We start from the raw sequence: 27,541 nt of genomic DNA on the forward strand, positions 1-27,541 counted from the left end.
GAGCTTTCCTGCCACAGCTGAATTGAGACCAAGATGTGAACACGACATATGGCTAGTCAGAAATGCTTTAAGAGGGGAGGGTGTAGCTCAGTGGTAGAGTGGAAGCTTAGCTTGCCGATGTCTTGGATTCAATCCCTGGTACCTCCATCAAAAAATAAATAAATAAATAAATAAACCTAGTTACCACCCCCCATAAAAAACAGAAAAATAAAATGGATGAAAAATCCCTTAAATGTTACTCATTATCATGATTATTATTTTGGAGATCTTAGCGCTGTTAAGTATAAAGCATGGAGCCAGACTGCCTGGGGTGAATCTGGGTTCCTCCAGCTACTATGTAACCTTGGGCAGACTTGAGTAATGTCTTTGTGCCTCAGTTTCCTCATCTGCAAAAGAGCAATGCTAACAAGACCCACTTCATAGAGATTTTAGGATTAAACAATATTCGCTAAGCACTTAGTGTAAATCCTGAGCACAAAGTGTTTGGTAGATAAAAGTGGAGGGCGCCTGGTAGCACGTAGCAGGTCCAGCCTTACCTCCGTTGGGCCGAGCCGTGCAAGTGTTACTGTATGCTTCCCCTGTCTTAGCGTGTTTTAAGAACTATTAAGCGGTCTGGCTCCCTCCGAGGCACTGGGTGCCTGTGTTGCAGTTGAATTAGAAACTTCCACTGGGCAGCGGTGACTGTGGGTTCGTCTGTCGATCGGTGTTCTTGCACCTACTTGGGTATAGACGTGACTCCACTCAGTGCGTTAAAACAGGTGTCCCACACCTGACGAACGGAGTGTCTTGCAAGGTTGACTCCTGGCGTTTGGGTGGAGTTCCAAGGGGAAGTGGGGACCGCGGACCCGGGGCGTCTGGCAGGAAGGGCTGCGGAGACCGAGCTCGGGCGCCCGTGTGCGTAGCAAGAGGGTCGGTCCACACCTCCTCCGGGCAGCGACTACCGTGATCCCGGAGCGCGTCGTGGGAGGTGCCGTTACACACTTCCTGTGGGTCCGGCGGACCGCGGCGCGTTTCCGGTGCCGGCTGGAGCCCGGGGTCCAAGCCCCCGCCCCGCTCGCCGGCCCCGCCCCACCCACGCCCCGCCCCCCGCCCGCCCGCCGCGCTCCGAGCTGGGCGCGCGGAGCCCGGGGCGCACGGAGCGGCGCGTGCCGGTCGGCGGAGCCAGGCTGGCGCCCCGGTCTCCCGCCCCGCTCCTCCATCCGCCACCGGGCCGCCGCCTTCCCCTGTCCACTTGCTTTCGCTTCCCGGCCCTGCGGCCGCACTCCCTCCCTCCCCTCCGTCCCGCCCCGTCCAGCTCGGCTCCTGCAGGCCCTCTCGCTGCCCGCGTTCCTATGGACAGACGCACAGACACCTGCAGGTGGGTGAGAGCCCGCGCGCGGAGCGGGGACGAGCGCGCCGACGCTGCGCCCGGGGCCCGGAGCCCCTTTGTGTGGGGGGCGGCAGCGCTGGAGTCTGCGCCGCCTACCCCTCGGCGGCCAGGCAGTGACCCGGCTGAACCCTCCTTTTGTTCCTCTGGGGGCGGGACGGGGGCGCGGGAAGGCCGAGAGTCAGGGCTGAAAGTGAGGCGGCCGGACGTCGCCGGCGACGGGCTGAGGGGAGTGAGGGGTAGAGACCCCCGGGCCAAGCGGGCTCCGGGAGCGGGCGGCGGCGGCGGTCTGGGCTGTCTCTGTGGGGCCGGCTCGCCGCCCAGGTCTCCTGTCGTAGCGGCGGCTGCGGGCGCGCTGCGTGGGTCTGGCTCGCCTGCTCCTGCTCTTGGGTCTGTTCGAGGTGGGAAGGAGGGCGGGAAGGGGAAAGAAAAGATCTGCTCTCGTAGTTTCCAAGTCTTGAGGAGGTTGTGGAGAGAGCGGGAGAAAGATGGTTCAGGTCTTTGCCCGACTTGTCTCCCTCCCGCGAGCTACGCCGAGGTGCGTTTGGGGCGTGTGTGAAGGAACGTGCATCGCTTCGGCCCCTTATTTATTGTTTCTAACGGAGGAGGGCTTTCTCCGAAGGGCTCTTCTCCCCCCCCCCCCCATCTGAGGCTGCGCATAGTGATTTGTGTTTGTTATCAAATACATCGAGAAATAGATTTCCCTCGGTTAGGAGGAGGTTGGGCTGACCAAAATCAAATCAAATCAAAATCAAAGAATGTCTTAGTTTTCTGGTGGTTTTCCTTCTTTCTTTCTTTCTTTTTTAAGGTTTGATAGGAACTTAAAGGCAAGAAATATGACTGATTGACTGATTTTTACATATACATGTATATATATATGTTTTGGGGGTAAAGTTTTGTTATTTCCCAGACTTAGAATTAGCATGACAGAATCTTCTACCTATTAAGTGAACAGTTAAGCAAGTCAAGTAGTGATAGCTTCCAGAGTGGAGGTTCTGTTGGGAGTGCGGAAAACAATTATGTAGCTTGCTGTTCAGGCTAAAACCTTTATTTTTGCTGGTTTAAGCTATGAGATCTTTCACGACATAAGATCAGAACATGAATGTTAGAACTGGTATCTTCCCACTGTGATTATGCTTTACCTATTTTATTACATGGATTTATGTATTCTGTGTATATAACCCAACGATTGGATTGTATAATGTTTTGAGAAGTACTGTAGGTGATATTTCTGATTTATATTATTTATCTAAGTTTCTTGTGAACAATTGCTATGTTTTTGTAGAAATTCAAAAAATAAATGAAGTTGAATAAACACCTAGAAAATTAATTTTACAGATTCAGATTTTTAGTGCAGATACAGATTTACATCTTTGCATTAATCTCAATCTACTGTTCATTTCTAGAGACTTTCTTTTTTCTTTTCTTTTCTTTTTTTTTGCTTGTTGTTTGAGAATCCATATTGGCAAACTTAAATCTAATAGTTACCAAGGAGATTAAAAAAAAAGTTTGAAGGACAGTTATATGTACAGCTATATGTAGAAAATGCAATCTTTCTTAAAAAATAAAAATTATCATCCAGACTTGAAGGAAAATCATCATGGTGAAAAAATATTTGGTATTTAAATTTTTGTCAAGATGTAGAAGTTTGTCAGAAGACAATATACAATTTAAGGTAGTTTTAATTAGGCAAACTGATTTTTGTCCTTATAAAGAGGAGACAGTTTAGTATTCCTAAAATAGTGGTCTTTTTCTAGGAGAAAAATTTATCCTAGATTCTTGTCCTAGTTTTACATTAACAAATTAATATCATTGCATGCCTAATTTTGCAAATGCCTGAAGTGCACATTTTTGTACACTTCACTTAAAACTTAGAAGAGGCTGCATCCTAACAGTGATCATGCCAGCCCCTTTGATTAGTTCCTGCTTTGACTTCTTGTCTAGATTAGATAAATGAATTTAAACTGCACAGAGCTCAGTGCCAGGCACTGGTAGGCCCTTGGGCAAGATTCCTCTTCCTTTTCTAATAAGGATGGCCGAAAGAGGATAGATACTGAAATTTGTCCAGGCTTTATCATGAATGATGGAATGGAGTTCTAAAACACTTCCAGAATTTCAGCTCTTAGATACACACTCTTCCTCAGCTCTTAGTGGTATGAAAAAGGATAAGCTAACAAACTGAATTGCATGTTTATTTATTTATTTATATGGCTGTCAGTTGTTTCATTAAGATTTGACAAAGAGTCACTGTGTAAACTAAACATTAAGAGAGAGTGGCCTGCATTGAGAATTCGTTGGCAGAGTTGTAGCTGTGTCTAACAGTTTTCTGGGGTTGGCATGTAGTGCTTATGTGGGCTGGCTAAAAGATAACACCAATTTTTTAAATTTTGTTTTTGTTTTTTAACTGTGATATGTAGACATTAATTTTTTTTTGTCTTTCTATTATTAATAGTACTATTTTAGTGTAATCAGAAGTATTCCAGAGACCTTTTAATTTGCAACTGATTTATCTTCTGGTATGTTGGTGTTTAGGAAAGCACATGAATTATTTTTCACTTCTCATAGTTGACATTTCTTTCTGCTGCTTTTGGTTTTATGACAAATAAATGCTATTTCCAGAAATTTTGAATTTGTGTGAAGTTGGATTTTAAATATAACTGATCTATAGAAACTGACACTTACCAGTTTCTTTTTTTTAAAACAATACTAAGCTGTCCACAGTTAAATGTGATAGGTTTTAAAATCCATAGACTTTTCTGGTCTTTTCCTGTGTGTTAGTTATCAACGTGGCACCATTAAAGGGTACTCAAAATGGCCACTTTATGTTACCTGGAACCCTCAAAAGATTAGTATTATCATTAGTAATAACCAAATGGGAAGGGGAAGGATATAGCTCAGTGGTAGAGTGCCTGCTTAGCATACATGAGGTCCTGGGTTTGATCCCTGGTACCTCTGTTAAAATAAATAAACCTAATCACCTCCCCCCCAAAAAGCTGAATTAAATTAAGAAAAAGCAACAGAAATAATAACCAAATGGGAAAGCTGAAAAATAACTATTTTATTCTTTATAAAAGTCTGTGACTTTCAAGTTCTTTCTCATGCAGTTTTTTGTAGTTTGGTGGGGAAGCAGGTCCCACTGTGAGAGGTGTAGACAGTGACCTCTCATTCCAGCCTTTATCATTCTTTAAGAGCAGCGCATACCCTTGCTGCTCGCCAGAAAAACAGAATTCATTCTTGGATTAATATTCTGCTACCAGATGTATGAGGCTGGCTCTAAAGAAGCTTTTTCTCTTAAATACTGTCAAAAATAGAGAAGCTGAAGATTGGAGAGAAGCCATTTATTTTGAACAGTTTATTTTCTGACAGTTTGTGTTTGTAAAGAAACCTGCTCGTAATATTTACTGAAGAGATCTACATAGTTGCTGGAAGAAACCCCACAGGTTTCTTGTTTTCCTTTTAAAAAGTTTCTATAGAGCTAAACTCTTACATGATACTTCTTGACTTTGCTTCTGATTAGTTGATTTATGGACTTTATTTACCAGCATGGTTGGAGAATTCTTTTGCTGTACTGAAATTGCACTCTGCCTGTGCTCTCTTCTGTTTCCTAGGTAACAAATGCACTGCACAGATTCCGTAATAAGGATTGTGGTTGGCTAGTTACAGTGTAAATTCTGTTGTTTGGTAAAGCTTAGTCTCAAATTCAAATAAAGGTCAAGAAACCAAAAGTACTGAAAATGCAAATTTTTGAATTTTATATTGTATCTATTGTCAACAAAGCTTAATACCCTTTTCTAGAGAAAGGCAAATTATGCAGCAGTATTCAAGTTTGTTTTGCAAAGTCTCACACTTAAACCGTTGGAGAGAGCTTTTTGACTCTTACGTATTGGTAATACCAATGTCTCTAGTGACAAAGATGTCGTATTTCGGAAACACTCTGTCAAACATAAAATAATATAGAAAGCAAAGTGATGTGGGCTGGGACATCAGTAATTGGTCCTTTTGTACTGAAAGGAAAGTAGCATCAAAACATATCTCAAAAATAAATGGTCCAACTTCATGTGAAACACAACTTTAAAAAACTTTAAGAAATTAAATCACTTAAGAAACTTTTAAAAACATTTAAAGTCATACCATAAAATGGTGCATTTTCCTTCTAGCTTTTTTCCTCTCTGATTTGCCTGACTGTGGGGAAGCCTGGCACTAGGGAGCAGGTCTGGTGTGAATAACTTTCCCCTCCTTTACTCCACTCTTGAAGTAATGCAGTTGATTTATTTAAGAAAAAAAAAAACTTTCAAAGAATTCCATTCATATGCTTTGCAAATATCTTTTCATTTGATCCGTGCAAATATTTTTTAATTTGTTAATCATCAAGGAGTCCATTAGCTGAAATTAAAAAAAAAATCTTAACGAATTCTGGAGAATTATCCAAAGTTGCCTCCATTACTTTCCCTTGCTTGGCTGGATTGTTCTTGAATTATTTTATTTTCCTTTTTAGTTAATTCAAATTTCAGGAATAGGACATACCTTGGTTGGATTCTTTCTCTTGGTTTTCCTCAAAACTGGCACTTCTTTAACCTTTTCTGTCCTTTCCTAATTGCAAATGTTGTGTGCCTTCACTTTTCCCTTGTCAATATCTTCCCTCTTTTCTCTTGTAAATATTTACTGTTTAAAAATGTTTATCATTGGGTGTAAGTCATAGTCACAACATATCAGAAGCTCTACTTTTCTGTTATAAGGCTTCATACTTATGGGAATATTAACAATATTTGTGAACTCTTACCCATCTAGGGCTGCTTTCTCCAGCCTGTATTCATTTGCAAGAGCTGCCATAACAAAGGAAAATAGACTGGGTGGCTTAAACAACAAAATTTTATTTATTTACTTTTTACCGTTCTGGAAACTAGAAGTCCCAGATCAAGACGTTGGCAGGATTGGGTTCTTCTAAGGCCTCTCTCCTTGGCTTATAGATGGCGGTTTTCCTTAGATGTCTTCACGTGATCTTTCCTGTGTGCCTCTCTGTGCCCTAATTTCCTTTTTGTAAGAGGATTCAGTTTTTTATCAGAATCTTTAGGACTCACCCAAATGACCTCATTTTTCCTTAATTACCTCTTTAAAGGCCCAATCTCCAAATACAGTCACATTCTGAAATACTGGGGGTTAGGACTTCAGTGCATGAATTTGGGGAAACACAGTTGGCTCATGTGAATAGTATCTCCTGCCTTTTATTGGTGGCTTTTATACTTGAAGATCAATTTGGCTGAATGTAGATACTTGGCCTGCATTTCCTTTCCTCAAGTATCTTAAATATGTTGTAGGATTTGGCAAACCTTTTCTTTAAAAGGACAAATAGTAATTATTTTAGACTTTGTGTACCATAGGTCACTGTCACAATTATTTAACTGTACTATTGCAATGAGAAAGCAGCCATAGAGAATTTATAAATGAATAAGCATGACTGTGTTCTAATAAAACCTTTATTTACAGAACCAGACAGTGGGCTGGATTTGGTCCATAAACCATTGTTTGCTGAGTCCTACTCTATTGTATACTGATAAAAAGTGTTGTTGTTGGAGTCTAATACCAATATGATTTTCTTTCTTTTTAGATGTCTTTATCTTTTTGCCTAGATGCCCAAAGGACTTTTTTCTTTATCTTTAAAGGCAAATAACTTGACTAGAATTAGAATATATCTTAAGTGTTGGCTGTTTTCTGTTCATTTTTTCAGATACACAGTGTATGTTTTATTATGTTGGCTCAAATATTTCTTATGAATATTTTTATCAGTTATATAGTTTAGTATTTATTCTTTTTCATTGTTTTTATTTTCTTCTTTGAGGTTTTCTGTTACATGGATATTGAATCTTCCTTGCTTTTTTATGTCTATCCCTTTCTTCTAATTCTTTTATTTTTTGTATTTTCTTAATTTTTTCTTTTTATCTTTTAGTCTCTTTAATGTACTTTCCATGATATTTATCTAATAAGTCTAGTGTTCCTTCTAGTTTTGTCTTCCTTTTGGATTTTTTTCTTTCCTGTTCTGTACTACACTCTGTCATTTCTCTTTGTAAAAAACGCCCTTGCTATTTGGCCATTGTCATTTTTGTTTTTTAGCTTTTCTATTTCTGATGAATACTTTCTTTCATTGCTTCTATTATTTTCTCAATTTCTTTTAAATTCATATTGAAATACTGTGTTGCAGTTCTCATCTGCTTTATGGCCATATTTTTGTGATGTGCCTTCATTGCCTGTTGGTACATTATTTGGTTCTTTTTGATCTTTTTTTCTAACAGTACCTTTCATAGGGTTAGATTACACTCTTTTCTCTTGTCATCTTTAAATTAGAGGGATTTATCTGTACTTTAGGAGAAGGTTTCTGTGATGGACGGGGGAGTGGACCCAGGTAGTTTTCTTAGTTTTATGGTTTGAAATTTTTTCCTTGGTTACTTATGTGAAATATTTTAAAATATGGCCGTTCAATTAAAATTAAAGTGAGATACCATTACATACCCACTAGAATGGCTAAATGAAAATAAATGAAAAATACCAAGTTTTGGTGAGAATGTAGAGTGACTAGAATTCTCATGCACTACTATTGGAAGTATAAGTTGGTATAGAAATGTAAACGGATACAAGCAGTTTGGAAAGGTGTTTGGTAGTATCTACTGAAGCTGTACATACGCATATTCCTATAACTTAGTAATTCCACTTGAAGATATAAGCTTACCAAATAAATGTATTAGGATGTTTACAGTACTATTTGTAATAGCCCCACGCTAAAGTCTGCCCAGATGACCATCAGTATAATACGTGGTAGAGTGTCACTTTGTTGGCCCCACATCTCCTGATGTCTGCACCCTTGAGTTGTCCCTTCCACAGCGAGTCTCATTTTGGGCATGTAATTTACTTTGGCCAATGAACATTAGCAAGTGTGATGCAAGCATGATCCCTTGAGGGATTAGTGACTAGAGAGAAGAAAGGGGAGGCTTCTGGCGTGTGGGTAATATTCTGTTTCTTGATTTGATTGGTTACATAAATGTCTTCTGTTTGTGAAATTGTAAAATGTCAGCAATTTGTTCACTTATTATTTCTGCCCTTTTTTAATTGTATACTACATTTCACCATAAAGGAAAAAAGTATGTCCTCTTTAGTCTCCTCTGTGATATTTTCTGAGATTGGCCTCCTTTATCTCTCCTCTCTATCCCTAGTGATGCCTCTTTGTTTGGCTTGGATTTTAATCCCAGTGGTTTTCTTTCTAAAGCCTCTTGGTAGGTCCCCATGGTCTTTTAGTCTTCTCACTCTTCTTAGATCCAGTTTCCCTTGAATGGAGTCCTTTCTTTTTGAGGGTGGTTTTTGGTAATTTCTTATTCCAGCTTCTATAATCATGAGAACTCTCCTTTTTTTCTCCCCTCACTTACCTAGTTTTTGATCCCACATGAGTTCTGTTTATGTGAGTGTTTTAGCTCTGCCAACTCATGGGGCTACTTCATCACCTGATTCTGTTGATCATCTTACCTTTTGTTATCCTAGTTGTTCTAGCTGTTCCTTCCCTCAGAGAATTGTAGATTCAGTTGCAGTTGTGACAAATAACAGAGATTCTTCGCATACTTTGCCATTTCCCCTAATGGTATCATTTTTGTAAAACTATACTTATAATATCACAACCAGGATATTGAGTATTATGGGCTGAATTGTACTCCCCCCGATTCATATGTTGAAGCCCTAAACTCGTAGTGCTTTAGAATGTGACTGTATTTGGAGCTAGGATCTTGAATGAGGTGATTAACTTAAAACAAGGCTGTTAGGGTGAACCTACCAATCTTACAGGTGTCCCTGTAATAGGAATTTTGAGCACAAAAAGAGACTTCTGGGGTGTATGTACAGAGGAGAGACCATGAATACATTGGCATCTGTAAAATCCACCACTCTTATTCAGATTTCCCGTTTTACTGGTACTTGCATGTCTGTGTGTTAGGTTCAGTACAGTTTCATCACTTGTGTATTTTCCTGTTTCTACCAACCCTCCATTCTCCCATCCTGCCACCCCATCCCTAACCCCCACCCCATCCCTAACCCCTGACAACCAATAGTAGGTCCTATGTTTCTGAAATTTGGTCATTAAAAAAAAGGTTCTATAAGTGGAATCCTATAGTATGTAACCTTTGGGGATTGGCTTTTTTCACTAAACGTAATTCCCTGGAGATTGATCCAGGTTGTTGCATGTAACAGTAGTTTGTTCCTTTTTATTCCTGAGTAGTAGTCCATAGTATATCATAGTTTATTTAACCATTCATCTGTTAAAGGACATCTGGGTCAATTCCACTTCTTGGCCTTTACAAATAAAACTGTTATGGACATAACTTTTAATTTTTCTGGAATACATATCCAGGAGTATAATTGCTATGTCTTATGGTAATTACGATTTTAGTTTTTTAAGTAACCGCCAAACTCTTCCAGAGTGTCTGTCCCATGTTATATTCCCACCAGCAATACGTAAGTGATCTAGTTTCTCTGTGTCCTTGCCAACGTTTGGTGTTGTCACTATTTTTTTATTTTAGCCATTCTGATGTGTGTATAGTAATATTGTGGTTTTAACTTGTGTTTCCCTAATGGTTAGCCATTATTATGTAAAATAGTTACACAACTTTTCATGTGATTATTTGCCATCTGCATATTCTCTTCTGTTCATGTCTTTTGTCCATTTTCTAATCGGATTTTTTTTGTTTGTTTGCTTGGCTGTTTTGAGAGTTCTTTATATATTCTAGATACTAGTCCTTTGTGTATGTGGTTTGCAAGACATGGGTTTGCAAATACTTTCTTTCAGTCTTATGTCTGTCTTTTAATCTTCACATGGGCTTTCACAGAGCAAAATTTTTTAATTTTAATTTTACCAGTTTTTCCTTTTATGGCTCTTGTTTTTGGTGTCAAGTCTGAGAATTCTTTGCCTAGCCCCAGTTTCCAGAGATTTTCTCCTGTGTTGTTTTATACAAGTTTTTGTTTTTGTTGTTTTATATCTTACAGTTAAGTCTGTGACCCATTTTGTGTTAATTTTTATTTAAGGTGTGAGGTATAGATTGAGGTTCATTTTTACCTATGGATGTCCAGTTACTCCAGCACTATTTGTTGAAAAGGCTGTTCTTCCTCCCTTGAATTGCTTTTGTACCTTTGTAAACGATTCGTTGAACATACGTGTGGGTCTGTTTTCTTGGTCTGCTCCATCTGTTTTTGTGAGTAGGTTTGAGGAAAGTCCAAAATTAAGCTTCTGCTACTATCCTGCTTACTTTGAGGTCCTTATTCATTCTTAGAATGACTTTTTGTTATTATCTTGGAGAACTGTTTTTTTCCTATTGATCAAAAGGGACAAATACCTGTGTAGGTTAAAAAAAAAAGAGCAATGTATGCAGTAATTTATATGTATTTGTTGCACAGAGTTTAATTCTTTTTTAAGTTACTTTGGTGGTTAACATTTTCATGACTATTATGATTCAGTAATATTCTTTCTTTATCTGACATCTTGAGAAAACAAGAAGCTCTACATTAATAAATTTCTGTATAACTAATAAAGTTTATCTCCTGGACAAAACTTAAAAGATTTTTATCATTTTTAGTGAAAATGTTCCCCACATGTAGTTTAAGTAAAGGTGGCAATTCAGTTACTTTTGGAAATTTGCCGAAGGAATCCTTTCCTGGCATCTGGATGAATCCAAGCAGATATAGAGACATTTTCAAGATTTTTTTCAATCCCCCAGAAAATTCTCTTTTCTGTCTTTTTTTAGTTTTGCAACTTTAGACTAGTTTCCCACAACTAATGCAAATAAGGGTTCATTTATCCAACTAACATATCCATCAAATTCACTTATTTACCAAAACCTTGTTTAAAACAACCTTTGAAGATTTCTATGAAGTTTTAGCTGAAGTATTTTAGAGAATGTTCTATTTTTTAAAGGTAAGGGTCACATGATGGTCTAGTTGTCCTACAAATATTTTCCTTTTGAATATATTTAATGTATATTAATATATTCAGTGAAAACTATATGGTCTTATGAATAATACTCTGCCGATGAATATATTTTGCTATAAATATATTTGGTGTATGAATATATTCTTGATAAGTAGCATATTATTACATCGTGTTTTGGTGAAATGGCTTCTCTCTAACAGACAAAAGTCTTACCACAAAGTGTATTTCCTGTATACTTACACTTTCTCTAATGATGTGTTTATACACTAATAAGGTATAAAATCTTTACTTTGCATTAATAAAATAATTTCCTCAGAAGTTTAGGGCTTTTCTTATTAAAAGTTATTTCGAGAGTTAAAATTTATAAGTTTACCTTAATACCTTTTTTGTTGTTGCCTTCCTGTTAATCATCCAGATAGATATTTTATTTAATCATCTTTTTAAGAGGATGTTGGCCTGAGAAATAAGGATATCCTTACACATTACGTAATAAGAAACAATATTTTTGTTAAAAATGAAAGAATATAGCTCTATATAATGTTTTTGAGAAAGGGGATACATAGATGAAAAGGTCAGTCAGTTTGGCTTTATGAAAACTTTAACTTTGTCTTTAAAAAAATAAATTAAGAAGAAAGTCGGGAGAAAATACTTGCAGCAATACGATAGACAGATTTGAGGTCTTTATGGCATTGTATTTTTGTTTTACTGTCAAGATTTACAAAAAAAATAGTAAAACTCCAGTGGGTAATAGATAAAATGAAAAAGAAGAGAAATGTTCGACCTCGGTGGTAAAGAAATATATGAATCTTGATACTTTTTTAAAAATCTATCAAAGTAGCAAAAATATAAAATAAGATAATGCCCAGTGCTGATGAGGAGAAGGAGAGGAAGTTATCCTAATTTATTGCTGATGAGTATATAGTGTTTTTTTTTAAACTTTGAAGTTGTAGGGGAGGAAAAACTTCCTTCTATGCTCCTAGATTCTGTGGCTGGGCCTAAGAATTAAACCGACATAAGACAGATAAACAGGAGAAAAGCATTCAAATTTGGTTAATATTTTTACATGCACAGAGGAGTCTTCATAAGGAAAATGAAGACCCAGAGAAGCAGTTAGGATTGACAGCTTACATATACTTTAAACAAAGAAATGATAAATTTGTAGAGCAGTTACAAGACAAAGGAGTTCTAGTGAGGAGCCGTAAATTGTGAGACAGTGACTAGGAAATATATGGAGGAAACTAATGGAAGATAAAGGTTATTTTAGTAGGTTTGTTTATTCAGATCCATTTTGGCATTGACTCCCAGTTACTAGTGATAAGAATGTTCCTCTTTTCCTGTATAAGAAGGGCACACTTCTCATAGGAAATTTTATGACCTGATTTTAGGTAGAAAGAAGAAGGTGAGAGCCCTTTCTGTTGCTATTTCTTAAATGCCTTCAGCTCAAAATAATCAATATGCCAAAATGGCATATTTTGGGGTTGTGTGTTCTGAAACCCTTCAAAGTATAATATATATACAAAAATAAACATATCATGTTTACAGTTGATGAAATTCTACAAGTTGAACACACGTGACTAGCATGCAGATCAATAAGCAGAATGTTATCAGCACCCCAGCGGAACTTCTTGTGCTCCTTCCAGTGTCTAACACAACTTTCCTGAAGAAAAAAAAATACCTGGACTGATTGCTGAGTGATAGAGTATATACGTTCAGCTTTAGCAGATACTGCCAGTTTTCCAGAGTAGTTGCATCCATTCATACTGCCACCAGCAGTGTGTCAGTGTTCTGGTTGTTCCCCTTCTTCATATTTTTCATTTTGAAAAGCAATTTGACAGAATATGTCAAGAATCATAAATATATTCATACCCATTTGTTTAGTAATTCTACTAATTGCAAAGATAGAAAAAGATGCATGGACAAAAATATTCAGTGAAGCAGAGACTGAGGACTATAAGCTACATCTGGTCTGCTGCAGCCCATATCTAGCCACAAGCATTCCTTTGTGGCTACTTTGGTGCTACAGTGGCAGAGTTTAGTTGTTGTTAAACAAAGACCTTGGAAAGCAGAAAATGTTTACTATCTGACCCTCTCCATAAAAATCTTGATGACCCCCATATTAGAGCATTATACAGAATAGTGAAAGATTGGCAATAACCTATCCATCAGAAGGGAAATTATTAGATAAATCTTGATATCAGCATTTGATGGACTAGGACATAGCCATTTAAAGTGATGATTATAGAGATTATCCATCCAGCAAATATTTATTGGGCATTTGCTACTTTAGGTACTTTCCTAGGTGCCAGGAAATCAGTAGAGAGAAACATTTCTGCCCTCCTGGAACTTTTAGTAGAGGAGATAGAGAATAAACAAGATAAATATGGAAAGTAACATGTAAGGGATAAGTGCTAATATTTTTTAAAAAACAAAGTAGGGAAGGGAGATCTGAAATATTTCAGGATGAGAGCTTGACACTTTAGATTTCGAAAAAAGGCCTCACTGAGAAAATAGCTTTTGAGTAAGGACCAATAAGTGAAAGGGCTTGACATGCAGATAGCTGGAGGAAGAGCATTTGAGGCCGAGGGAACAGAAAGTATATGGCGCCAGAATTGGAAATGTGCCTGATGTGTTCTAGAAACAACAAAAGATGAAGAGATGCTGCAGAGCAAAGGTGGGGAGTAGCAAGGAATGAGGTTGGACAGGTAATTGGGGAAAAAAACCCTCTATTATAAATTGTTCAAGTGAAAAAAAATGCTTTATCCCTTCCATTTTCCCTCCCTCCAGTAATGACAGTCAGGTAAAGCAATGCATAAGGAAAAAATTGGAAGAAAATGCCCTAAAGTGCTAACATTTTTAATGTACTGGGGTTACGAATTACACTTTTTTTTTTGTTATACTTTCTATAATTTAGCTATATTTTATAATAAAAAGCATATTTAAAACCTGAAGAGATTTTGCATGTCTTTGTCGTTGAATACTTTAGAAATCAAGTTCTTTAGATTCTCAAGTTGATTTTAACCTGCTGGTGGGCAGCAAGCAGTGTCTTAAATTGTATAAGGCATTGCTGGTTTTTAATGATTAATTCTTCAGTGTTTGAACCAGAAGGAGTTACAGGAGTCATCTATTTTAGCTCTCTTTTTTTTAATGTTTTATTTATTTATTTTATTATTGTATTATTTAATTTTTTTATTTTGGAGAAGATAATTAGGTTTATTTATTTTTGAATGAGGTACCGGGGATTGAACCCAGGACCTCGTGCATGCTAAGCATGCGCTCTACCACTTGAGCTATACTGTCCCCCCATTTTAGCCCTTTTATTTATGGGTAAGGGATGATCTAGAGAAGTGAAGGAACTCCGGCTGCCAGTTCTTTTTCACGGGTGTTTGTATGCTTCATCACCATTTAATCTGAGGTTTTTAGGGACTGTAGTGGTTTTTGTGATTAATCATTTACCTAACTGTCTTAACTTAAAAAGGAAATTTAAAAAAAAAAGAAAATTGTTGAAAATAATAATATCGGAATCTGTTTTGTCCAGATCTTCTCAGTGCCGAAACTACTGTAGCAAATATGGTGCTGATAATGAAGTATTTGGCTAATACCCTGGTTAAGAGCATAGTCTTTACACTCAGACTGCCTGAGTTTAAATCTCTGGCCCTTTTTAGTACTTAACCTCTCTGCTTTAGTTTCGCATTTGTAAAAAAGATATAGTACTAAGTATATACCTCATAGGGTTGTTGTGAGGATTAAATGAATTCATGTGAAGAGTGTGAGGCACATGGGACAAGTTATTACTGAGGTTTAAATACCCAGAAGGGAGGTATTTAAACACTAGATACCAGAAAATTTTGAGTTCAACAAGTACTTCTATTGTTCAAAGTCTATGTGTGTCTCTTTGCTTTGACCTTATAGCTAACGTGTAGCAATTTCTTAAGAACATTTTAAAGCTAATCTTAATTAACACAGTGGCTTCAAATCGTGTGCCATTGTAGCAATTACACTATAAACCCTTATAGATGGTTATCAGATTTTGGAGAAAAGGATGTTTATTTTTATTTCAGTAGGAGAAATTCTGTGACTTAGGTCTGAGTGGGTCATGTGATGAAACATGGGGCAGGATGAGTGATAAAAGGCGAAGAGTAGTGTCCAGCCAGCTCTAGGAAAGACTGCTTGTTTACTGGAGCATGCAGGAACTTTGCTTTGTGAGTATATAGGTCAGGGCAGTAAAGAGCTCTATTTAAACAGACACACAGTGGGGAAAGGGGATCAAGTAGAGAGTGAAGTGTGAGGATGTGACTTAGTCCTTTGAGGTGTGCAACCAAAATTCTTATATTTAAGTGTCCTCTAACCTCAGAGAGGCGGAAGACTATTTTATAGAACTCACATAATGGATATAGTTAAGAATTAACAATTTAAAAACATTTTTTCCAGACGATGGCAATTTCTGAAATACTAGATGATAAATCTCTTGGTAAAATTTGAAATATGGACAAAATCAATTTAACTTGCCGAGTACTGTGACATTTTGTAAAAAATAATTTTGTAAAAAAAGTTAGATGTGTTTTTCTTTGGGCTATTTATTTTAATTAAGGATAATTTTATATACAGTGTATCCCTAATGTATTTTGTGCTTTCCACTTATTATTTGAGGATTGCATAAGAGTCTGTTGTTTTTTACTGAGAAAAACCTGAAATTTTTTTTGCAATGTTGATTTTTTTCTTCAGTGCTAAGTCTTCACAAGTGTTACTTGCTCAAGCTGCTTTAAAAAAAAAAAAAGTAGATCAATGCAGATAGAGTCAGCAGTGTTTCTGCCACACTAGCTTTGTAAGAAGGTTTTTGCATTCCTTGCAAAATCCAGCTTTGTTACTTAGAGTTTCTGTGGGCACGTTAATTCTGAATAGAACCTGGGGATTGTGCCTATTAACTAGAAGTGTGGTGGTTTTGGTAGTGAGTTCCTAACAGGATCCAGGTACCTACATGCTCACTAGTACATTACTGTTGTAGCAGTTGTGGTATTTAATTGAACCTGAAGATCCCTGGGAATTTTCCTAGTCCATTATTTTAAAGTGTGTGGAAAGACCTCTGAGAAAGTTTTTTTTTTTTAATACAATTTAGTATTTATGGTTTAGTTAGTAGTTAAGCTAAGGACTTTTAGAAACATTTAGGGGGAGGGAGAAGGAAGCCATACACTTAAAAAGACCTTTGTGAAACATGAAGTTGTGATGCTGTATTAGCCTTTCGTTACTGGCCCTCTGCTGGTAGACCAGGCTGTGGTCCAAGCACTAGCATATGACCCATATTCCCCCTTAACACCCCTGTCAGTTATTGTTTTCAGGGCTTAGGTTGATGCATCTATATGCACATAATTAATCTGGTGTGCTTAGGAAGGATGTGTGGAATCTTTCTTAAGATTTTAAGAGATGACTGTGATTGAATATTTTAGTTTGATTCTTTTGAGTAGGAATTTTTGTTCTGTATGATAAATGTGCAGCATTAGTACCAAGGGAGCTAAATTTGTATCCACTGAAACATCAGTCATACTTTCTGTACTTTTACAATCGAAGTATGACCCTGAGATGGTGTATCTTTTAGCTTGGTAATTCTTAATCTTTTTGTGTTCTTTGACTTCTTTGAGAGTCAGATAAAAACTTTGCACTCTTTTCTCAGAAACTGCACATTTGCACATACAGCATAATTTTATATAAATTTTAGGAAATACGTAGACCTCAGATGCATTATGCTAACAATCTCTATTTTGTGTATTTACATTTTAGCATATGACTTTTTGTCTAAGAATAAAAATCTTAAAGGTTTGAGGTAAGGTGTAGGAGAGTGAGCTTATGGGCATCTAGGGAAATTTTACTTTCTTGAAGGAGGAGAGGATAACATGGTATTTTGTCATCAGAAATCCATTTAAACTGTTATTTCTGATACATGTAGTAGTAGTGTGCCTCTGTTTAAATCATTTTTCTGCACTGTAGGTTTTGAAAAAATAACGTCTCACTACTGGTGCACTCACAAAGGCAGTCTAGCAAGGAAAAATTAAAAAGCTTAAATTCTCATTCTCATTTCTGTGAGAATAAAGAGAGAGAATTCATTATGTCAGGCATTACAAATAAGCATGTATTAAAGCGGCTACATAGGATGATGGCACATTGTTGGAACACCCCATGAAAGATAATTTGCATGGAAGATGATTATTCAGGAGGGCTTTAATTTACAAGAAACATTCCACCATTTAATTGAGCCCTTTTACACACGCTGCTTCACTTCAATAGATTGTTTGTTCCCTGCATATGTACAATGCCATAAGGGTGGTTAAAATTTGATTCAGTCTAGCCGGAAGGTGCAGCAGCAGCTAAAAAGTCATGTCATAAAAATACATATTATTAAACATTGAGAATTATTCTTTTAAACATATTCTTACCATTTTTGCTATTTTTTTGAAATATAGTTGACATATAATATTATGTCAGTTTCAGGTGTATTACATAATAATTTGACATCAGCACACATTATGAAATGATCACCATGATAGTCTAGGAACCATCTGTCCCCGTACAAGTTGTTACAGTATTATTGACCATATTCCGTATGCTGTATATTACTTCCCTGTGGCTTATTTATTTTATGACTGGAGGTTTGTATCTCTTAATCCCCTCCACCTATTTCAACCCCCTTCGTCTCCAATTCCCTCCCCTCTGGCATCCACCCATTTGTTCTCTCTGTGAGTCTGTTTTCATTTTGTTTTGTTTGTTTTGTTTTTTGAATTCCACACATGAGTGAGATCATATGGTATTTGTCTTTCTCTGACTTATTTCACAAGAATTGTTTTTGAAATTGGTTTTCTGTTTACTAGTTTGTACTGTAAAGCTGATTGTCTAATTTTTTTTCCTAATAAGATTTTTATAAGATTATTTGGCCCTACTGGCCACTAGTTAAACTATATGATTCAATTAAACTTTTTTTTTTCATTTTTATAGATCGTTCAACCATGTTAGTATAAGCTATTGCACAATATTATGTTAGTTGCAGGTGCACTACATAGTGATAGGGTACTTACATACATTATGAAATGACCACTACAATAAGTTTAGTAATCATCTGTTCCCATATAAAGTTATTACAGTATTATTGACCATATTCCTTCTGCTGTATATTACATCCTCTTGGCTTATTTAGTTTATCACTGGAAGTTTTTACCCCTTAATCCCCTTCATCTGTTTTCCCCAACCCTTCACTTCCTCTGGCAACCGCCAGTTTGTTCTCTGTATCTGAGTTTGTTTTCATTTTGTTTTGTTTGTTTCATTTTCTTTTTTAGATTACACATATAAGTGAGACCATATGGTATTTGTCTTTCTCTGACTTATTTCACTAAGCATGATACCCTCTGTCCATCCTTGTTGCAAATGGCAATTCATGATCTAGTTTTTATGTGTTATCACCAGGACATCACGTGCTCTGGTATTTAAATGTAATTTAACAGCAGAAAAAGCCTTATCAAAGACAAATATAGATGACCTTTAGGAATTTGTTGTTTCAAACTATCCTTGTGACTCTTCTGAACATTTCTATACACAATTTTGCCTTCCTTCATGCTGGTACATACATGCTTAGTGATTATTTATTGAATGAATAAATATAGTATAAGAGAAGCAAAATAGGTGGGGTGATCATGAAAATAAAGTCTGAGTCCTGCAGTTCTTTGAGGCATTTCCAGCAGATACATATCCCTATAAGTCATAACAATAAGAAGTGCTGGTATACCTTTTGGAGTTCAAAGACTTTTTTTCCCACACTTTTTAAAAAATTTAAATAATTTATCAAAGACATTTTTATACTAAGTTGTTCTGATAAAACAGTAACTGTATGGGAATAATTCGATCCCTTTGGACTATGTTCATGTAATTTTTGGATTATTAAAGCACTTAATTAGTATTTCAGCAAGTGCTGGTATAAACATATCACCTTCTCTTGTTCCTAATTATACAATATTGTAGGAAGTGGACCAGTATAATAGAAGAGAGGTGGTTCAGTCCCCTCAGTGATATGTCATCTTGATTAAGATCATGGAGTTCTGAAGTTCCGTGTGTTTGGGAAAAATGGCAAAGTGAAAACAGGTTTTTGCCATATTACACTTGGCTTGATTGATTAGATTGGTTAATAAAAGGAAGCAGTAAATTAAATTGCCTTTACATTTTAAAGACACTTCAGATGGATAATAGAAAAGACATGTAGATAAGATATATGTATATTACTCGCAAGAAAATTTAATTCAGACTTGAGCAATGGCTTTGAGTAGAAGTACTGCCTTCAGTTGTAGATAAGATAATGCATATGGTATATAGTCTCGAGTAACTAGAGACAGAATGAAATTGATATTTTTCATTAGTTGTGCATTATTTAGTGTATCTGATAAAGCAACAGCATATGCCTTCTCCCAGCATCTACATGATACTCTATACTCCAAGTAAGTGGGTTTATTGGTCTTAGGTTAACTTTTTTACAGTTAAGAGTTGTAGGGGCCCTTGGTAAGTTAACACCCACAAGCTGAAACTATATGTAGAATGACAGAGGAGGCAGAAGTGCTGTGATAAGAAAGAAAACTGAAGGAACAGAAGTAAACAAGGTGTACATGGATTTTTCACTGTACTCGTTCACTATAAGTGATTCTAAAAGAGGAAAAAAATCTAGATCATCAAAAAATTGTGTTATTGAATGTAAGTAAATGTTAATTTTTAGTTCGCAATAAGAATAAAGTCAAACTATAAAGATTAAAAATGGAAGCTAAAAATACTGATATCCTGAGTTTTCCTTCTAGGAAGCCTTTCTAGACCGTCTGTGGTTTGGATCTAGTCAGCATATGTTGGTCCTTTTCAATTCTGTCCCTAGTACCTGGCATACAGTACCTGGAGTTAGGAGGTGCTCAATAAATAATGTTTTCATTTTATCTTTTTTTTTTTCCCTCATGATGTGGCTTGCTAGAGTGCCATCTCCTCCTTTGTTTTGTTTTATTAATTTCTTCTTTACCTTATAAGCCCTTTTAGTTTCTTTTATCATGTTCAAGGTTGTTGAGTTTAATAATTAACTAATTTTTCAGTCTTTACTTTTTTTTCTAATAAAAGCACATAAGACAGTCACCTTCCTAGGTCCGCTGCTCTGTCTGTTCCCCTTTGGGTTTCAGTGTGTGATGTTCTCGGTGTCTTGTATATCTGTAGAGTCTATGCAGTACTATTTAAAACAGTGTTTTTAAGAGATTTCTTCTTTTTGATTATTAGACTTATTTTCAGTTTTATTGCACTTTGGTCATAAATATGACCTATATGATCTTTGGTTTTTGGAACTTTGAATTTTCTTTTTGGCATATTACATAACTTTTGAGAAAGGTTCTGTGGGCATTGGAAAAGAATGTATATTCTCTACTTGAAAAAAATACAACTATTTAGGTCTAATTTCATTTTTCTAATTTTCTTATGTCTGTTTTGAATATCTGTTTGTTCCTCATATCATTAGAAAACATTCTCTATTTTTTTCCCAGTAAAAGCACATTGGGCTGATTATTTTATGCCCTTAAATGCCCTAAATGAAATGTGTTTACTTTTGTCCACACATTTGAATGATCACTGGTGGGTGTAGAATTCTGGTTTTAAATAGCTTTTCCCTAAGAAATTGTAGACCATCTTTGTTGTTCTGTAGTGTTTCATGTTGCATGAAACTCATGTTCTGTTTTAGTGCTTTATCCCTAATATTGCTCCCCAATAATAGCCTTAACCTGTCCTGGTGTTTAGTATCTCTGCCATCTCTGAGTAGCTTTAGGCCTGCTTTCCTTTCTCCTGAATCACATTTGATATCTTTCTATCCAGTCCTTGTTCTTCATACACCTGTCTTAGCTCCTGGTTCCTTTGAATGGACCATGAATGATTCCCTCCTCCTTGATTCCATACCACAGATGTGATCGGCTTGAAATGTGCACTCATTCTCATTGCTTGCTTTGATGTAGACCCTGAGCCTTATTGAACTCAGTTGGGATCAGCTTCCTTATTTCTACTTTTCTGTGGTCCTTGGATATAGCCATAAAGCTTATCCTGCTTACCCAGCTCTGAATCTGAAGCTGACAAGATGAATGTACTAATTCAAAAAGACTTGGCTCAGCCTTCAGTGGGTCCTTCGAATAGCTGCCCATGGCACGAGCGCAGGGACTCAGTCTCATTGTGTGGACCTAATACTCAGTATCTGTCTCTTGATCAAAATAGGTAGAATGGAAATTTGAATCAACATAGCCCAGGTTTCTTTTAGAGCCATGTGGATGTTGGGAGTACCTTCAAGTGAACACGAGTGGGCAGCCTGAATTAGCAAGATACAGGGCTGTGTGATGACAACTGGGCAGTATCTTTTTCACCCACAATAAAGCCATTTACCATCATAGCCACCCAAAATCAAAACCACCCATCAGAAACTGATTTTTTTTTTTTTTTTTTTTGGTATTCATAACTCCCAGCTTGAGAAGTGACATCAGAGTCAGATGCTAAGGGTAGAAGTTAGTTCCATTAGGATGCTGAGACTTTTCAGATACATGCATAATTGAATGTATTGATTTTAAGGCACCAGCCAGGTGGTTTTAGAAACTTTATCCTGGGTTACATGAAATTTAAGCCATTTATCAGATCTGGTCTTTGGTCTGGAATTTCCTCACCTTGTTTTACACTTTTGAAAGTGCTAGGGAAGGTAGTTGAGAATTTCCTAGTGAATTATTTTTCTAAAACTGATTAAAAGTGAACCTTGCACAAATCTTTCTGAAAGGTGTGTCTCTGAGCATATGCTGTAGTGTCACCTTAGCACAGGTCACTCTATAAGTCTATATATCAGTCTATATATATATAGACTGGTCTAGGCTTGTGTAGAATTGGTCCCAGGATTAGCAGGCCCTGATGAATCAGCTATAGGGAGGTCAGGGTGTCCGCTGGAAAGGGGAAGGGGCACTAGCTGGCTATAGAGTGTGCTCTGAGATGCCGTAATTAGTGAGTCGGTGTGGTCAGTGAATCTGCAAACTAGGTGAGATAAGGTCAGGATTAGGGCTGGTTTGGATGAGGAATGTAGAACAATAATAATAGCTATCTATCTCTTACTGAGGACAGCCTGTATGAGCTGGAGAGGTGGTTGGCTGAACTGGACAGTGGCAGTTGTGCAGAGAAGTTTCTTAATTTTTTTGTTTTTGGTTGGGGGGAGATAATTAGGTTTATTTATTTATTCTTGGAGGAGGTACTGGGGATTGAGCCCATTGAACCTAAGCATGCGCTCTACCACTTGAGCTATACCCTTTCCCCTAGAAGTTTCTTAAATAGCCTTCGTGCTGGATGTAATGTCAGTCTTTCACATATATTATCTTACTACAACCATGTAACTAAGGTACTGTTACTGTTATTTCCATCTTATAAATGTGAAAATGGAATCTCAGAGGTTATGTGAATTGTTCAAAGTTATACAGCTAGGAAGCTGGAGCCAAGATTTGAACTGTGTCTGATGCCAAAGCTTGTGCATGGTGTGTGGAATCACTGTGTACAGCAGATAAGACTGGGGTGATGTGTGTCTGTAACTTTTCTTGAATTCTCCTTTAAAAAAAAAAAGCCTTTAAGTTTGTCCTACTTTGTCTTTTTTTTTTTTTACATTTTTTTGAGTTATAGTCATTTTACAATGCTGTGTCAAATTCCAGTGTAGAGCACAATTTTTCAGTTATACATGAACATACATAATATTCATTGTCACATTTTTCTTCACTGTTGAGCTACCACAAGATCTCATATATATTTCCCTGTGCTATACAGTATGATCTTGTTTATCTATTCTGCATTTTGAAATCCCAGTCTGTCCCTTCCCATCCCCTGCCCCCTTGGCAACCACAAGTTTGTATTCTGTGTCTATGAGTCTGTTTCTGTTTTGTACGTACGTATGTATGTATGTATGTATGTATGTATTTATTTTAGATTCCACATATGAGTGATCTCATATGGTATTTTTCTTTCTCTTTCTGGCTTACTTCACTTAGAATACTTTGTCTTAATGGACAGATTTAACAGGAGCTTTGCCCTGAATGGAAATTTGCGAGTAGCTCTTAGGTTTAAGATTTGAGGATGGAACAAGAGCTAGTAGATTCAGCATCTATTCAACAGTGAATCTGAGTAGATTGCCAGATGGTTATGCCCAAGCCCACATCACACATATGATGCCATTTCAGGAGAGTTGGTTTCTTTCAAAGGCAAGTTGTTCCATGTTTAGACATTGCTAACCTAGTAGGAATTAGGAAAGTAAATGCAGGGGGTTTAGCAGAATCACAGAAAACTCAGTGTATATGACCTAAGTATGTTGATGTTAGTATTTCTCTGTATAGAAAAGAAAATGCTAAATCAAAACCCAAGACGGAGATAACAGTGATAAGATTGGCTCTGATTCAGATGGCTTTGCTTTTATTCTCAGACCTATGGGTGGATAAGCATTGTTTATTGTTTATTGTTTGTGTTCCCAGAAGTCACTGCTTATATCATATATGCCCCAAGAAGGGAGTGTACACAATATGCAAATCCCTAATAGGTTTATTTATTCCCCCCCCCCATAGGTTTAAAGCAGGACTCTAGAGTAAGATTTCACAACTGAGGGAGCACTGAGGTTTGTAGTTGATTAAGGACAATTGCGGATTGCATTACAGAGACTTTGAGCTATTCTTGTCTTAGGGCCATTGTCCCCTACCCCCAGCACACACACGCACGCACACATGCACACGCAAGGCTTTTGTTGCTCTGTTAGCAAACTGATTTAGCACTTCTAATTTGAATATCTAAAGAATAGGATTTTTCTTTTTTGGCATGTCCCTTTACCCGTTCTTAACTCTCCTATTGATCTCAGCTCTTTTCTTCTTTTTTCTTTCTTTTTTTTTTTTTGTTGAAGTATATTTGATTTACAATGTTGCGTTAGTTTCACATAGTAATTCAGTTATATATATATATAGTTCATATTCTTTTTCATTATAGGTTATTTCAAGATATTGAATTTAGTTCCCTATGCTATTCAGTGGGACTTTGCTGTTTATCTAGATCTCAGCTCTTTTTCAGTGTTTATCAGTCATTTCCCAACCATATTTCCGTGTATCCAAAGCCAGCAAGATGTAACGGTGGCACTGATATTAGTGCCAAGGGATTGCCACATTTCTGAAGGAGAGAGTTGTGGCAGGAGCTGGATGGAGAGATTTGAGAACGGTCTAGAATCAGTTCTGTGGAAATAAAATGTGGATAGATCCAACCAAGGAAATGGGAAAGCTCAAAACCAAAGCCTGGGTAGTAGAACTGGACTGCAGGAATTGGCTCTTTTTTGTATGCTTACAACCACTTTTAAATTCTTGGCTTTGATGGGCCCCACAGTTGAAGGGAGTCCACACCTTGGCATATAAGGAGAGAGTGTAACTGAGAGAGCTGCACTTTGGTGTGTGTGTTGAGGGAGGGTAAAATACATATAACACAAAATTTACCATCTTAACCCTTTTTAAGTGTGCAGTTCAGTGGCATTAAGTACATTCACACTGTTGTGCTGCCATCACTACCATCCATCCACAGAGAGTCCCTTTTTTAATGATGCTATGGAAAAGTGAGAAGCCTTCCTTCATAAAGATAGTGTTGTCCAGGAGAACTTTCTGCGATGATGGAAATGTTCTCTTTCTGCACATAGCCATTAGCCACATGTAGCTGTTAAGTGCTTGGAATATGATTAGTAAGCAACTAAAATTTTTATTATATTTAATATTTTAAGTTTAGATAGCTACTGTAGCAGAGAATTAGTAAGTCTTTAATGACCCTGGTGCTGCCCTGGCACCTTGAGTTCTTGCTAGCTAGGGCTTTGATGCCTCCAAAGGAATCAGGGCTTGCCATCTATGGTAAATTAGGAGGCATTTTTCTGATAGGAATGATAATAAAATTCTAGTTGACTGTGTTAAGTAGCAATGTTAAGTATTCAGTATTTCTGGTCAGCAGAGTGGGCTAAATGAGATTTTTGTGGGTGGCCTGAGAACCTAATTACCATATTATAGCATTGTTTTTATGATAAAATCCATATTTGTATTTTGATTTACCATATTTGATTTCATATCCATATTTGATTTACCATTTTGGGACTTCAGCCCTTGAAGAGACTTGCTGTATATTTTATTTCCCCAGAATTCCCTCTACGCAGGACTACAAGACATTGTATATAAGGTTCAATATATGTTGACTCTTTAACTGATATGTCAGAGACGGTTTCATCAGTGAAGGTATTTGTGTAGATGTTCTGTATACTGAATAAGCGGAGAACATTTTACTGTGCTGGCTGAGATGACATTTGACACATTTCCTTTTCTCCTTTACTCTGATTTCCCATCATTCACTCATTGCCCATCTTCTCAGGACCATAAATGCTAGAAATACATCCTCTCCTGGAATCCACAGCAGTTGACCTCCCTGTAAGCATACATGTCTTGAGAAAATGAGCATTTCCTGTGGTTTTCACATATTCATAATGGTATGGTCCCAGTAATGGTAAAGTAGACTGATTCTTGGGACCACTTGTGGTCTGTTCGTTGTCTGAATTATTTGATTATTCCTAATGATGCCATTACTCCTGCTTTATTGGTGTTTATTGCTGCAGTTATTCATGTATAAAAGTAATTTTGCCTCATTCCTATTATATGAAGGGGAATTTATCACATATTTCTTTTTTATGCAATTTTCTAGTCCTCATAGTATTCCACAACTTTACTTCCTCTGAATTAGAGAAACGGCATTGTGTCTTTGATTATTGTTGCTGTTTTGCAAACTTACTACATTGCACGATCAAAGTAGGGACAAATACGCCCTCAACTTAACTGAATCTGGCTGAGCACAGAAGAGGGATAGCCCGAAGGGGTTCAGTGGCTGTTGTTAAGGACCTTGGAAGTGGGAGAAGTTGGGAAGCTCCCTTTGAATTTTTTGTGTGGTATATCCCCGTGGATGAAATTTCCCAGTACAATCCTACTCATTGACTGTCCGGGGTCTTGGTGTCCATATTTGTCTAAGTTGTTCTACAGAGTATAAAGAAATCCCCTTTGTATATTTCTGGGAAGTGCTAAACCTGTTGAAGTTACTGCTTCCAAAGTTTGTAACTCTGAAATCAGTATCTGCAGAACTTTTGTAGTCATTCACAGACATGCATAGAGCAGCAAAAAATTTTGAGTTGATGCACACATTCCCGGCTGAGCTTGAGCAAGGCAAGGTTTGACCTTTTCTGTTTCAGTTCTCATGATGTAAACAGATACCCTTTTCAGTCTGTTTAGTGCCACATTTTTGCATGTGTGTGTTTTTTGTTGATGCTTTCACTATGTAAAATGGCCCCCAAGCTTAGTGCCAGAGTGCTGTCTAGTGTTCTTGAGCACAAGAAGCTGTTATTTGTCTTATGGAGGAAATAACTTGTTAGACAGGATTTGTTCAGGCAAGAGTTAGAGTCTTGTCTGCCAAGAGTCCTGTCGGCCGTGATTTCAGTGTTCATGAATCACCACTGTGCAGTGTATTGAATAGATACCTTTAAACAGAAACACAAATAAAACAAGGTTATGTATTGACCAGTTGGTAAGGCTCACAGGAACCTAACCCTGTATTTCCTCTGGGAGTTCAGGATTCCACTAATTTAGTGTTTGCAGTGACTTTACAGAACATAACTACTGCAGCTAACAAGAATCACCTGTACTTGGAAATTATCTTAAGTGCAAAGAAAGAAACAAAACAGGTTGCTGTGATGGAGAGTAATTGATAGGGATAAGACAGAGACCTTCTTGTTAGTTAGGGCCTCTTCGGAGGTAACATTTAAGTGGAGATCCATGGAACAAATAGGAGGAAGAACATTTCAGGCATAAATAATGGCTCTAAGACAGGAAGGACCTCGGTATGTTTAAGGATTTGAAAGAAAAGCACTATAACTGGAAGAGGGTAGCCCAGGATGAAGTTGGAGAAGAAAGCAGTAACCCAATTATGTTGCCTTTTGGAGACCACACTAAGGAGTTTAGTTTTGGAATATGTAATGTGAAGCCACTGGAAGGTTTTAAATGGGGGTGGTGCTGAGATGATCTGCTTTATGTTTTGAAGAGATAATTATGTCTGCTGTGGGGGGAATGGATTGAAGAGGGCAAGGGGCGAAATGGAGAAATGAGTTAGGAGGCATCACCATCCAT

General features: G+C 37.3%; 1 protein-coding gene across 3 annotated transcripts in view; it reads left to right on the forward strand.

Moving 5' to 3' along the window:
- Positions 1–1,225: 1,225 nt before the first annotated feature.
- Positions 1,226–27,541, forward strand: part of KIAA1958 (KIAA1958 ortholog) — a 120,592-nt gene continuing 94,276 nt past the window's right edge. For all 3 annotated transcript variants that reach the window (XM_032478207.1, XM_032478206.1, XM_032478205.1), the window contains exon 1: positions 1,226–1,357. The gene's annotated coding sequence lies outside the window, so the exon portion shown is untranslated. The remainder of the gene's footprint in view (positions 1,358–27,541) is intronic.

The sequence above is a fragment of the Camelus ferus genome, chromosome 4, assembly GCF_009834535.1.
Source record: "Camelus ferus isolate YT-003-E chromosome 4, BCGSAC_Cfer_1.0, whole genome shotgun sequence".
Classification (NCBI taxonomy): domain Eukaryota; kingdom Metazoa; phylum Chordata; class Mammalia; order Artiodactyla; family Camelidae; genus Camelus; species Camelus ferus.